Source organism: Pseudorca crassidens, chromosome 14, assembly GCF_039906515.1.
Source record: "Pseudorca crassidens isolate mPseCra1 chromosome 14, mPseCra1.hap1, whole genome shotgun sequence".
NCBI classification, from domain to species: domain Eukaryota; kingdom Metazoa; phylum Chordata; class Mammalia; order Artiodactyla; family Delphinidae; genus Pseudorca; species Pseudorca crassidens.
In genome coordinates, this window is record NC_090309.1 from 72,657,096 (window position 1) to 72,671,503 (window position 14,408).

Consider the following 14,408-nt stretch of genomic DNA (forward strand, 5'->3'; position numbering starts at 1 on the left):
TGTGTGCAGAGAATCTTAGAGCTGGAAGGGATCTTCAATGTCATTTAGTTCCACCCCCGAGCCATGAAATCTTTCAGTCTTCCACTGACCAACTGAGGACACTCAACTCTACTTGGACACCTCAAGGTACGGGGAACTCACTCCCTTCAAGGGGGCTCATCCTATAGAAATGCTCGAGCCTCCCAGACGGCCTCGATAGCCTGGCGCCCCGACCTTGGTCCTGTTGAGTGGGCCGGCCTCCACTCGGCGGCGGCACCTGGCGGGGGTGGCGGGTGGCGTGGGGCTTGCGGCGCGGATGGGCCGGCGCTGCTGTCCCCAGCCCCAGTGCTGAGGCAGGCAGAGTGCAGTGGGCTCTGGTGGAGGTCGGGAGAACTGCAGGGCGAAGACCGCCGGGGGCTCCGCGGGCTGCCGGGGGGAGGCACTTGACACCGGCCGCGGGAGAGGAGGGGCTGCTGTCCCTGCGGCCAGTGCTGGATGCGGGGACCCAGCGCAGAGGCAGCTCCAGGTAGCGGGGCGCCCCGCGGGGGGAGGGCTGCCGCAGGCCCCCGGCGGAGTGGCCGGGAGAGCGGCCGAGGCGGGGTTCCTGGGCCCAGCGCAGGGTCGGGGCGCAGCGAGGTCCGGCCCTCCGACCCGCAGCGTGCGGGGAGCCCCCCCCAGCGGGGACGTAGAGGCCGGGAAGTCGGGCCGAGGGCGCTAGGACCGGCCGCGCGCCCAGGCCGCTCCCGTCGCGGCGCCCCGGGGCCCCCAAGTCGGCGCTGCCTCCCGGGCCGGCTCCGCAGCGCCAGGGCCGGGGCCAGCGCGGCCGCGGGGGGCGAGCAGCGGGCGGAGGCCTGGGCCCGCGGGCGGCCGGAGGGAGGGAAGGAGGAAGGCGGAGAGAAGGGGTGGGAGGGGGGGACCCGGCGGAGGAGGCGGAGAGAGGGAGCGCGACAGCGAGCGGAGGGAGGGAGCGAGCGAGGCAGGCAGGCGGGCCGGGAGGGAGGGAGGGAGGGCGCGCGGGCGGCGGCGGCGGCGGCGGCGAGAGCAGAGGACGAGCCGGGACGCGGCGCCGCGGCACTAGGGCGCGCAGCCGGGCCGGCCCGACCCCACCGGCCACACGGTAATGAGCGCCGCTGCTGGCGGCCCGGGAGGCCGGCCCGGAGGCGGGCGGGGAGGAGGGGAGCCGGGCGGGGGCCACGGCGGCGGGCAGTGCCCGGCTCGGGGCACGCTCCCGGACCCCCGCAACTCGGCGCCGGGCGCTCGCGGAGCCAGGGCTGCGGGCGGCGACGGCGGGCCGGGCTGGCCGGGGAGGCGCGGGGGATTTGAGGGTTTGTTTATGTCCCCGCGGGCTCCACAGGCGCCCCCTCCCGTCCCGCCAGCTCCCGGCGCGTAGCCCCCTCCGCGCCCCCGCCCGGCTCCGGGCTCAAGTTCAAGTCTATACAATGCCGCGGGGGGCCTCCTCCGCCGCCGGCCTCAGCCGCGGTGCCCCGCTAGGCGCTGCCGCAGGGGCCCCGGCCTGGCCGCCCCCGCCTTCCGGGCCCTGCCCCCGCCCCGGGGCCCAACCTGGGGCCTGCGGCCGGGACGCCGGAGGGCGCGGACCCCGACCCGGAATAATCGGCTCCCGCCGCGGCCCGCAGGGAGCGGGGGAGGGGGGCGGGGGCCCGGCCCCGCGCAGGCTCCGCGGTGGCGGCAGAAAATGGCAGCCTGGCACGACCCGGCCCCCCGCCCCTCCCCCCGGCTCCCGGCCCTCCTCGGCCCGGCGGGGCGGGGGACCCGGGAGGCCCCCGGGGGCGGGCCGAGGGGTGATCTGGGGGCCGGACCGGGGAACGCTGCGCAGCGATCTTCCTCCGGCCACCTGTGGCTGGGGGAGCGGGGTGCCAGCGGATCTGGGAGGGGCTGCGGGGGTGGGGAGAGTGCCACTTGGGGGGCACACCTCTCCGCGGAGAGTCGGGTGGCGCGCGGGGGGGACGTCGTGCCTGGCTCCTCCCTGCCCCCGCCGCGGGCCGTGGGAGCCGGGGCGGCGGCGGCGGCGGCGGCGGCGGCGGCGGCGGCGGTGGCGGCGCCGCAGTGTGGGGGCGGGGCGGGGGCGGGCGAAGATCCCGGGCCGGGGCCGCGGGGGCCGGAAAACGCAGGGGTGGGAGCCTCAGGGCCTGGGCCCGGAGCGTGGCTGGTGGGGACGCCCTGGGTCGCCCCCTGCAGCAGCACCCACCCCCCTGCACACACTCAACACGCACGCGGACACACTCACGCACACGCACCCCCGCTGGGCCGGTGCAGACGTGTCCTTGAAAGCTTCGCATCCGCACGGTGAAGGACGAGGCCTCGCCGAGGCTGCGGATCGGGGTCTTCGGCCCCACGTCCCAGCGCCCCGGGAGACCCCAAGCTTCCGAGCCGCAGGCGGCCTCGGTCCGTGTCCCGCCCTCACCCCAGCTCCCCTCCCCCTCCCTCCTCCCTCCCCCTCGGCTCAGACGGAGCTGGCAAGGGTCCAGGGCCCGCCCCTGGCCTCCCCCAGCCCCCCATCGCTGGGGCCCGCGGCCCTCTAGCTGCCAAACTGCTTTTCGCTTTCCTGGAGGCTCCCTTCTTGGGGGCACCCACTCCCTTCCCTCTCACCCCCATTAGTTCCCCCGTTTCTCTGCATCCCTTCTGTCCTTCCTCCACTCTCCAGTGCAAAGGCAGTTGAGTAGGTGTTGGCCCCTTGGGTAGGGAGTGAGGGGCTCACTGGTTCTCAGGGGCTCTCTTCCCCAGCTCGCGAGAGGAGCCCCCTGTGGTTGCACCTTGACCCAAGATGGCGTCCTGTACCCAGCTGGGCAGCTCTGGCCTGTGTCAGGCAGGGAGGAAGGGCCCGGGCCCCAGAGCCACACAGCTCGCCCCCTTCCAAACCAGAAGGGACAGGAGGCTGCAGGAGAAGAGCCGGCCGCCCTGTGACCCAGCTTGCCCCTTGCTGCCGTGCCCAGAGACTGCCATCACCATCCCTGGGGGACTGTTCAGTCTTCATGTTTCACCCTGGGCTGCCAGCGCTGAACCGGCCTCCTGGGCTGGCGGGCTGCGAAGGGATCCTGGGATCAGGTGCTGCTCCGCTGTGCCTCCTCCCTCCCAGGCAGATGTGACAGCTGCAGCCGGGGAAGCTTTTCTCTTTGGGCGATGCTGGAGAGCTAGGACTGGCCTCTGGGATTTGGGGAGCCCAGCTGTCAGGCGGACCCTCTTTGGGCTGCCCCCTCTGCTGGCAGGGGTCGTTTCCTGGTGGTTTCCTGAGCTGCCTGGGTTTGGAGGCTTGGGCTGTTAGGAGTTCCTGCTAGGTTGCTGGGGCAAGGTGGTCCCCCTCTGCTTCCAGGTCCCGTTGAGGCCCTGGTTGGGCTGTTTGACAGGGAGCTCTGTGAAAGCGTGAGTCTGTGTGCGTGTGTGTGCATGTGTGCACATGTGCTGCACGCAGTCAGTGGCCCAGGCAAACTTGTGTGGCGGGTCTGGCACCTGCCCGCCTCCCTTCCCGGGCCCCACTCGTCGGGGCCCTGGCTCCCTCTCCAGCCTCTTGTCCAGCTCCTTGGGGCTTGTCTTCAGCTACTCATCAAATGCACACTTCCTGGCTCGGGTAGACCAAGGCTCTCCTTGTCCTCCTTCCCAGGCTTGTGGGCCTGCAACAGGAAGCCGACCTTAGAGAAGGTGAATTCCTTCTAGACTCAAGGAGTGTGGTCCACAGTGCAAGGGCTGCCCCCCGCCCCCTCCCCAACCCCGGCACTGGAGAAGCAGAGAAGAGGACAGCCATGCCATGTGTCAGGGTGTCTGCGGACGGGATTCCTCTGTGGGGTGAGGGTTGGACTGCAGCTTGAAGGTCCATTCCAGCTTTTAAATTCTATGGCTCTGATTCTAGTGGTGGAATTTCAGACCCAGGAGTGGGGGCGGGGTGGTCTCGCCTCACAGAGATAATCAGGAATGGCTTCCAAGGAGAGGAGGCCTGAGTGAGAGCAGGGCCTCCTGGGGGCTGGGCCTTTGAAAGGAGAGGGTGGGGTGAGGGGTGAGGGCCCTTCAGGAGACAGGTTTGTCACGTCTGACTCCACAGGGAGTGTAAAAGTGCAGCCTCTGGTTAAGCCTTCGCACGTGTGTGTCCTTCTGTAGGTTTACGTGTACACTTGTGTGTGTGCGTAATTTCTGAGGTTTCCTCCCTGAGTCCAGTTTGCGGTGAGCTCCTGCGTTCCTATGGACCTTCTTGAAGCTGAAACTCCAAGCTCCTCATCCTTTCTTGGTCTCTCTGGTGACCAGGCCGCATCCAGGAGCCCACCCAGAGTCATCTATCTCACTAGAACCAGAGATGCTCCCAGTGCTTTCCCTAGCACAGTCACACATCACCGCCATTGGGCCTCTGAAAAAGCCTGCAAGGGAGACAGACAAGCTATAAAATACTTGCCCCGGGTGACCTGGCCGGGAAGAAGCGGGGCCAGGCCTGCCCTCTGGGGAGCTTAGACTGTCTCCTGCTCCAGCTCTCCCGGGCTCCTGCGCTGCGTGTTGGTCTCTCCTCTCAGTTTGTGGTCTCCACGGGACCTTGCCCTGGCCGCCTCTGGTCCCCCATCAGACATTCTGTGGGGTTTCCACGAGTGTCTGCTGGACATCTGTGTTTGCGTCCCTGTCCTCCCCCGAGTGGCAGGCTTGGTGCCCAGCTCTCTACTGCTTGCTACTGCTCTGCCTTCCCCGAATAGCCATCGCCTACTTATAAGCCAGTTCCTTAGGCTCAAGCCTTCCTGAAAAACCTAAATTCTTCCCCGGATTCCATCAAGGCTCCTTTTTGTGGGAACCAGATAGAAAGGGGACTCCGAGAGCAGTCTTGCCAGCTCTCTAATGGCCATCCTTGGCCTGAAACGTTACCATTAGAATCCAAGCCCTAGAGTTTAGGGCTGAAAGAGAACTTGAAGCTCTGAGAACACCTGGAGCTGAGTTGGGGGCTGTTTGGTTGTGGAGCCAGGCCCGGTTTCTTCCAGGGCTGGGAGTGCTACCCAGAGCCCAAGGCCGGAAGGGCCAACTGTGTGCCTGTCACATGTTCCCCTCCCTCGGCACTTCCTGCCACCTTCCACTCGCTTGAGCCTGGGGTCCCTGACTTGGTGCCCGTGTCCTCTTCCCCCATCCCATGCCCCATGGATAGTTGAGTGTGTCTCTGGCCTGTAGCTTGGTGACAGGCAACAGTTAGGGTCACGGAATGGCCTGTGGGAATTGTTTCCACTTCCGTTCTGGTGTCTAATGGATGGTAGTGCCGGTCAGGAGCCCGACTGCCCTTGGAGGCTGGGCGTCTCTGTGGGCCTGTGCACTCTGCTGCTCCTGAGCAGGGCTTAATAGTAAACGAAAGGCGCCAGATTCCTTTCCACTCAAATCTTGAGGGCTCGTTTTCAGTCATTTCTCTCTTTGACTCTCTTCCCTCAAGAAAAAGTTACCAAATCCGAGATCCGTGCAGTGTTGGAGATTCGCGTGTGTGTCTCCAAGCCTGCCTCCCCTTGGCTAAGTGTGTGGGCAAGCCAGGGTGTGGTGCACGTGTGTCTGTGCATATTTCTGTGTACGCGGCCTGCAGCCGCGTGGGGACAGAGAGCCTGGACATGAGCTTGCACATGAGCCTGTCTCCAGGCAGCCGAACAGAGGGCCCCGGAATCAGACGGAGCGGCGTTCGGACGCTTCACAGTTGTGGGATCTGGGGTAGCGCAATTTCTCTGAGCCTCCAAGTTTCCTCACCTGTAACGTGGAAACAAGACCAGGCGCTACACATAGGTTGTTGTAAGGATTAGCTGAGATAATGCCGCTTCCGCTCTTAGCAGAGTGCAGGCGCTCAGCGTTAGCGTGAGTAGCGTCATCATTTGGGCGGCTCGCGTGGCCTGGCACTGCAGGAAGTGCTCTGTGAAGTCTTGTCCACCTTCCTGCCTTTCTTGCAAAATCTTGGACAGATGAGGAAAGTGCTGATTCTGACTGAAAAATCTTCGGAGGTGGGAGGCTCCTCAGTGCCGTTTAGGAGTCCGTTCCAGAGTTTAACAGATCGCACTGTCAACAGGTTGTCTTTGTATCCACCTTAAACCCCTTGTGCTACAGTTTCAGCTCTTTATTCGGATTCTGTCCTGAGTGCAGTCTGTTTGTTGCCCTGTACCAGGGTCTTGCTGGGCAAGACCCTGTGCTGAGCTTTGAGGGGACACACGGTGAGTTTAGGGTGTGCCCAGCTAATTAATGACCACAGACCAAGGTCGAGGGAGAGGGAGAAATAAAACGCTCAAAGGACAGTGAGGTCACAGCCAACTGGAGGGATCAGGAGAGGCTTCCTGGAGGAGGTGGCTCCTGTGATGATCCTCAGAACACAGAGATGGGGCTTCCAGACCAAGGAGAGGAAGCCAGGCTGTCGGGGACAGGGTGGCTGGAGTGTGGCGGAGACTCCAGGGCGGTGAACAGGGCCTCGGAGGCAGCCTGAGGCCCCACGCTGATTTGAGGGGAGTGGGCCCCTGTGCTCTGTAACTCCCGTGTGGCCTGTGGAGAATCGCCTAGAACTTCCCTGCCTGTGGCTGTGAGGGACGGCAGGGGAGACTGAGGGACGAAAGGGAGGGAGGGGAAGGGGCCGGCTGAGCTCATTTGGTATAGGATCTTGATTCCTTTATATTCTGTAGACTAGAGCTTAAGAGCTCAGACTTGGAGGGAAACAGAGCAGGGTTTAAATTACACCAACCCTGGGGGGTCGTGACCATTAAGGGGAACGCCAGCGGGGCAAGGTCTCTGTCAGTGATGGCAATCATGATGTGAATGGGCGGAGGAGGGTCCCTGGCCTGGCCTCGCAGAGGTCTCTGTGCCCCGTTTGTGCATCCCCTTCCCCAGGCCGAGGCACCCCAGCATCCAGAACATTCCTGTAAGGGCTGCAAGCACAGCGAAAGGGGACGTCAGCAGACCCTGACTCCACACTGCCCTCTTCCCTCCCTCCTCCATGTGCAGCTGAACTGAGCCCCCAGCTTGGAGGGGAGGTGCCCGGGCTGGCGGCCATGCCCCTAGGTGTGGCTGCAGGTGCCTGACAGGCCCCGGCAAGGACAGCAAGTGGGCAGGGCCCGCCAGGCCACATCTCCCTTGCTGATCACATAGCAGGCCTGTCTGGAGGACAGCGACAGGGGGAGGAGGTGTGGATACCTGGGGCTTTCCTAGCTGCATCCCAGCAGGGAATGAAAAAATTTTTTCAACTGTAGCTCAGCAATGCCCACTCCCATCCTGCTCTGGTCCCCTCTGACCTCCAAGGTTTCCCAGCCTTATTTACATCTGCAATCAGATTCCTATTTTCTCTTTCCTGAGGTCATGACCCTGCTCACTGTCATCCTTATTGATCTTCCCTCTCTGTTTCTGTTTCAAATGTCAAGGTCATTTTTAATTCTGAGCAGTTGTTAGCTGCCCCTGTTTGGGTGGAGGAGGGGATGGAGGACCACCTCTCACAGCTCGTAACTGGAGGGCTGCAACTTGGGTGTCCTGACTCCTAATCTAGTGCTCTTCCTGCTTTGCGGCTGTGGGGACGGATCCAGGGGTCAGTGGGGAAGATGTTCCAGACCTAATAGATCAGCTAGAGCCCGGTGTGCCAGCGGTCCTTCCTTGAAAAGGTTAAAAGATGCTCAGAGGGGACATTATGGGACGGTGGGGTCAGATCTGTGGCTTACTGAGCCATGGGTCGAATGAGGGCCCTATCATGGTGAATGTCCGGGAACGCCTGGGCTGGGAGGCTGGGGGACCTGGGAGCCTGCCTTCCCTCAGAGGTTCCCCAGAGGACACCAGGAGGGGCAGGCGAGGGCGCTCAGGCCCATGCCAGGCGGCCGGGATCCTCCGGCACTCCAGCAAGCAGAACCTATTGGCAAGGGGCTTCTTGAGGAATGGTCCTTTGTGATTAATTTTGTAGATTCTGAAAGGATACCTAAATTTGTGGATAAAGAGGAATCTAATCAGATTCTCCCAGTGGCTTTGAAATGAGATGGGAAGCGTGTCTATTCTGACATGTTAGATGTCCGTGATATGGTGCAGAGTGTGATCTCATTTTCGTAAAATTCCTTTAAAATACACGCCAGTGTGCACACTTATAGGCTAGCAGATGCTTAGAAAAAGTCGTTCTGGAAGGATAACCCAGCAAACGTGTCAGCAGAGGCCTTGCCACTTTACTTTATACGCTTTCGTAACCTTTGCAAAAATATAAAGGCGCATGCATTCCTTTCTTAATGACCACAACAAAAATAAAACCACACTTTTAAAGCTTCTGGATAAGAACTTATAAAAATTTGAGTCACCCTTGGGCTGGAAGGGTGGACTCTTTTATAATGGATACGAAACTGGCTTGGAGACTGACAGCAAAGGGTGGGGCTACTCAGGTACTTGTCTTTTCTGGAAAGGTTGCAGGGAGATTTATTGCAGACCCTGAGGTCTCCAAGCGAAGGCCTGGCCTGGTAGGGATTGGGTGAGAGTGGAAAACAGGCAGCTGGCAGCACCCCGGTTCACTCCAGGGCAGCAGACCAAGTTCGCTTTATAGGACGGTGACTGGAAACTCTCAGTTCTGACCCAGGATGGGAAACAAATCATTGAGGATCTTCCCTGAAGGCTTCAATCTCGTTGCTGTTGTGACCCAAATGGTCTCGGTGTGGACCTCAGGTGACCCAGCCCTGGCATGGCCTGGGGAGCCATGTGCAGGGAGGACAAAATGGGGCTTCAGGAGGCCCCTCCAGGGGTGGAGGGGATGCCTGGGAAACTCGTCTGGCATGTGGGCTCAAGCTGTGCCCGCCTCTGTGATCTGGAGGCCCAGGAGCAGGTGGCAGTGACCCAGGTGACAGGGTGGAGAGGTGAGGAGGGGCAGATATAAATTCCTCTGCCTGTTGCTTGGCAACAGTGCCCACCTCCCCCTTCCACAGTCCCGTCCCCCAGCCACTGCCCATGGGCGCCATCTTGGAGCTTGCTTTGCCCTCTGAGGCTGACCCTGGTAAAGACAGCAGGAGAAAGGGTTATGTGGACTTCTCTGGCCCCGCCCCGCCCCACTCCGCCCCTGCAGTGAGGCAGGAAGATAAATAAAAGGACAAGAGCTGGTCCCTCTGCAGACCGCCCCCTGCCCCAGGCTGCTAGGGGACAGACGTGCAATGCAAAGAAGTGACCGCAAGGCAGGCAGACCTTGATTTGCATCTCAGCCCTGCTACTACCATAGCTACAGAGGGACCTAAAAGTCTCTGAGCTGCGGGATTTTCATCTGTGAATCAGGGATAAGAATCACATTCACATCTTGCTGGTATTGCTTGAATCAAATGAAATACGGTGTGAAAACTGTCAGCGCTGCGCCCAGCACATAGTAGGTACTCAGGAGGTGTGAGTTCTTTTTCTCTGAGTCGGGTCAGGACAGGGCTGCATGAGGGTGAATCTGGGGACCTGGTGAGGTGACCCCGTTGGAGGCCCCCTTGCCTTCCAAGACCCCACAAATGTTGCCTGTCATCCTCATCACCCCTTAGGGGTCGCAGGGCCTCCACTTCCTTTGTAAAGCCACGCTTTGGCTGGTTGATCTCTTGAGTGCTCCGGCCAGCCCCGGCCATCTGCTCTCTGGGCCTTGAATCTTGATGTACTCCTGTCAGTTTCCTGAGAGTCCAAGCCCAGTGGGGACTCAGTAGGTCCCCCAAGCCCTGGGCCCTCGCCCTTCCTGCCCTCTGCTCTCTTTGGGTCCAGAGCAGGCAGTGGCCTCTCCTCTGGTTGCTGGGCCTGCTGGCAGGGCTGGCTCTGCCCCCTGGCCCACAGGCATGGGAGGGTCTTGACCACAGCCGGGCCTGGGAGCTGGCACACAGCACTGGTTCCTAATGGTTTTATTACCAGCAACAATGTGGTGCTTGTTGCCATCCTCTCACAGGCCTGTGGTTCCCAGCCCAACTAGTGGTGGCCTGAGGGCCTGCCTGGTACTGGAAGCCCAGCTGGAAAGCCCAGTGGGGCAGGGCAATTGCCTCTGCATTTTCTTTTGTCAACACCCTCTGTGCAGCCTGGACTCTGAGATAGCGTGGTGATATGCTGGGGCCCCAAGCTGGCAGGCCTGGCAGCTCTTGAGTTTTCTCTCCAGAGGGCCCTTGCTTCAGCTTCACAGATAATGTTTATCTATTCATTTATTAAAGACCTACTATGTGTCGGGCACTGGCTACAAAGATAAGAGAGACTGAGCTGGTTCTCAAGGACCCCGCAGGGGAGATGAGAGTCTGGCAAGGTGACCATTACATCGTAGGTGGGTGGAGAGAGCTCTGCAGCGTGTACCTGGAGCATTACGGGGGCTCAGAGAAGGGACATCTCATTCAAGGGGGGAGGGAAGAGCAGGAAAGGGTTTCTAAAGGAGGTGAGGCTGGAGCTGAGTCTCAAAGCGTAGGGGGCAGTTAGCCAGGTGGTCCAGGGCATTTTCTCCCATGATGTGGTGGGAGTGATGGGATATGGGGGATCATGGGATGTGAGGCTGGAGGGCTGGGCCGAGCTGGACCACGGAAGGCCGGGATGTTACCCATTCGTCGACGTTGGCCTTGGAGTAACATGTCCATATTTGCGTCTGAGGAAGATCATCCCGGGGCGTCAAGGAGGAGCACTTGGGCAGCTGAGGCTGGGGTCGGGGAGCCCAGGCAGAAGGCTGGTGCAGGAATCCAGGGGAGCCGCAGTGCAGGTGTGGAGGAGGGCTGCTCTGTGAGGCATTTAGGTGGGAGTGACTGGGTGATGGAGAGGGTGAGGGGAGCTGGCTCAGCCCGCCGCGTGGGTGGAGGTGCCGTCCGTCCGCTGAGAGGGCTCGGCTGGAGGGAGTCTGAGAGAGATCTTCCCGTGGGAGGCAGGGCTAGAGTTGGGACTTGAGGGTGGCTAGGATTTGTGCAGGCGGAGCCTGGGCTGGGCCGGGCTTGCAGAAGAGGGAGGGCCTGTGTCACCAGGCCTGGATGTGGGGACCCAGGAAGGCGCAGGGTCCAGGTGATGGATTAGAAAGGCAGGCGCATTTTATTCCGTAACCGGTAGCAATCCCTGCAGATTTTTAAGGACGGAAGTAACGTAATCAGGCATTTGTGCCACGTACATTGGGCATACTGATGTTTGGGGGGGCTTGAGCAGGGGCTTCTGCTTCTCAGGTGCTCCCCCGAAAGATGAGCTGCAAGGCCTAGACCCTGTTCCTCAACTCCCTGCTGCACAGCCTGGGCCGAGTGTCATCACCCTCTGACAGTGGTATGTGAATTGCAAAGTTGCCATCGCCCTGGGTTTAGAGGCAGGTCTGCCAGCGTAGGAGGGGATAAGATGGGCACAGCAGTTTTGGTAAACAAACAGAAAAGAAACAAAAACTGTTTCTCTAAAGTAGGAATGTGAGTCTTTTGTGTGTCACAGGAAGAGCTGTTTCCAAAGAATTTCTAGAAAAGTGGCGTGAACCAGGTCAGCATCACTGAACCCGGGCAGAGGCAAGAGGCGGCATGGCATTGTGCCAGGGCCACCAGGCTCGGTGCTGAACAGACAGTGGTTTCACCTTGGCCCTGCCACCTCCTAACTGAGTCCTCCTCAGGAAGATCGCTTCACCTCTCTTAGCCTCAATTTTGCCGTCTGCAAAGTGGAGACAACCTTCCAGACTTGTGTCATTTGTTTGTTTGTTTGTTTCAAACACTGCTTCTTGCCCTAAACTTGGATATTTTGTGTCATGTGTCTTTTAAAAGAATCCTTCTACAGTTGGCCTCCCTGGTATTTGCGGATTAAAATTCAGCTGTGCCTGGTCCCTGTCTGGCGCTGAAGAGGCACAGCCCCCCACCGCGCACGCCCCTCTTCCCCTGTCTCACATGCCAAGTTTCCTCTTGCTCTTTGCCTCCCGAGAGGCCTGACCCCCCCCAGTGGGTTTTGAGTTCCATGTTCCTGGGAAGCTCCACTTACCATGTTCCATTGACTCTCTTGTTCCCCAAACCTGGGTCACCCCAGTGTATTTGAAGAGCATCTGCTGAGCTAAATGGGAACTAGGGGAGGAGGTCAGTTCCTTGTCTCTTTTTAATGGAGGGGAGGGTCGGGTCTGTGTAGAGCTGCCCATGGCTGTGTGGAGAGCAGAGGACGAGGGAGGGAGAAGCTCTGACCCATCCAGGGCCTGGGCGGACCACGGCTAGGACCTTGCCCAGTAGCTGGCTTCTGTGCCAGGGAAAGGGGTGCAGGGCCCTGGTGGAGTCTGGGAGATGATCTCAGGGTGACCTCGGTCTGGATGGGGAGGCCAGCTTCCTCTGTGATCGGGCACACGTGGTGGCCATTGGGCTGTTTTGTGGCCCCTGTGACATGCAGCCATGGCCACGGGGAGACCTTGGAGGCATCTCTGCTCTCCGGAGGAGGCTGGGTGGGAAGCTAGCTCCTCAGCGGGGGCTCCTGTGGAGGTGGCGTTGGCGAGAAGGCCTGGGCCGGAGTCAGGCTGTGCCTGGCTGGGGGTAGGGTGGGTGGGGACCACTGTCAACTTGAGTGCGGAAACCAGTGTTTCCCTGGTTGGTACAGACCTGCGCTTGTACCCCTATCACAGGGGCACCCTCTGGAAGCTGGTGTGTGTGGACCGAGGGTGTGGTGGTGTAATCACACGGAATGTACAGCATAATTAATCCGGCATACCCTTAATGGCATGCAGAATTGTGCTGCATGCTAATTAGGTGTACATGGTGAGCAGTTCACGTAACGTTTTTGTAATTGTTATTAGTTTTGCAGAGGCAAACTGAGCTTATGTGGTTTGTTTCTTCTTGCTGCGTTAGTTCTCTAGCACAGGCAATTCCTAGCTCTTGGAGGAATTCTACTGCAAATGTTTGTTTGTAGGGCAATGTTTTGTATTTTCTCTCAGAACAATGTTATGAATGGTTATGAGGTTCCCAAGCTGGTTTCCAAATGCCTCTTTGGCCCACACTTTAGGTGAAATGTGCGACGCGTATGCGGGGAGGCCTCGCCTGGGATCCTCCTGCTTCAGGTTCCTGGAGCCTGCCTGCATGTGTGTGTGTGTGTGTGTGTGTGTGTGTGTGTGTGTTTGCGCACACAAACATGTCTGTCTGCATGTGTCTGTGTATGTGAGTGTGCCCGTGTGGGTCTGTGTCTGTGTCTCTGTGTGTGCCTCTGACCCCTGAGGCCACAGTGGCAGGTTAAGGGTGCTGGTAAAGAGGTTATTTATTCTGGTTGCGAAGGCCCTTGCGCTGGGGGATTAGGGGAGGCCTCGCGGCATTAGCTGGGAGAGAGGACACTGGGTCAGGCCACAGCAGCCGTTCAGGAGCCAGCGAGAGCCATTCCTGGGCGTTGTCTGAAGTGAGAGTCTAGGTTTCTTAAGGACACTTTACTGGCCTTTCACCCTAATTAATGACATACTTTTTTCTTTTTGAATTTTTGCATTTAATTTTATTTATTTTTTTATACAGCAGGTTCTTATTAGTTACCCATTTTATACATATTAGTGTATCTATGTCAATCCCAGTCTCCCAGTTCATCCCACCCCCACCCCCACCCCTGCCGCTTTCCCCCCTTGGTGTCCACACGTGTGTTCTCTACATCTGTGAATGAGGTACTTTTTTAAAAAAATTCATATTTATTGAGCGCCTACCATGTGCCAGGTATCACGCTAAACACTCGACTCAAATTCTGTCATATCTTAAAATAGACTCAGGAGGTAAGGACTCTCATTGTGTGGTTTGGTAAAGTGTGGCCTGCGTCTGAGCGGCAGAGGTTTGAGGTGGGTTCCGGCTGAGCCCCCTTAGGGCTGAAGGGGTGGATGAACTGCACCAGGGCCCCCGGGCCAGAGGCTAGTGATTCTGGGATGTGCTACCCAGAACCCTGGGTTCTTCCTCCTCTCGGGCCCCCTTTCCCCCCTGCAAGTGGTTTGGTTTCGGTTGGGGCAGAGAGTGAGGAGAAAGCAACCCAGGGAGCAGCAGGTGGTTCTGACAGCAGTGGGTTCTTTCATGCACTCTTGGGTGGGCAGGGGCTGTGCTCCAGCAGCAGCTCCCAGACCCTGAAGACTCTTTGGGGGACCTCCTGGTTTGGGCCCGGGAGGGGGTCAGCTCTGTGGCCTGGGAGGAGTGTGAGAAGGTGCGGGCGGGGGAGCATCGCACGGATGGTATGAGGAGAGAGTGGCCCCAGGCAAGCGGGGGACCAGCTTCCAAAGGCCTGGGTGGGTGGGAGGCTGGCTGTCCCCGCTTCCCATGGTTCACAGACACCCTGACCTAGGTCCCTCACGACCCCCGGCACCCTGGGCATCTGGGGGCTGGCTGAGCCTGCGGACCCCGTAGCAGGCGCACGTCCTGGCCTGGGGCAGGTGGAGCAGGGCCCTTCCCGTTGGCGCACTGCCTTGGGGAGCTCTGGCAAGCGACCCCTAGAATGAGCTTGTGGGGGGTCCCTCGAGGCACCGCAGCGCCGTGCTGGCGATGTTGCGGCTGCCTGGGAGTGATTTCACCCCCTCCTCTCTGCCTCAGGGGTCAGGCGGAACAGGGAGACCAGGG

General features: G+C 60.1%; 1 protein-coding gene across 1 annotated transcript in view; it reads left to right on the forward strand.

Annotated features, from left to right (window-relative positions):
* The first annotated feature begins 990 nt into the window (after positions 1–990).
* The window catches only part of DNMT3A (DNA methyltransferase 3 alpha), a 98,310-nt gene continuing 84,892 nt past the window's right edge, over positions 991–14,408 (forward strand). Inside the window, exon 1 of the mRNA XM_067703533.1 lies at positions 991–1,096. The gene's annotated coding sequence lies outside the window, so the exon portion shown is untranslated. The remainder of the gene's footprint in view (positions 1,097–14,408) is intronic.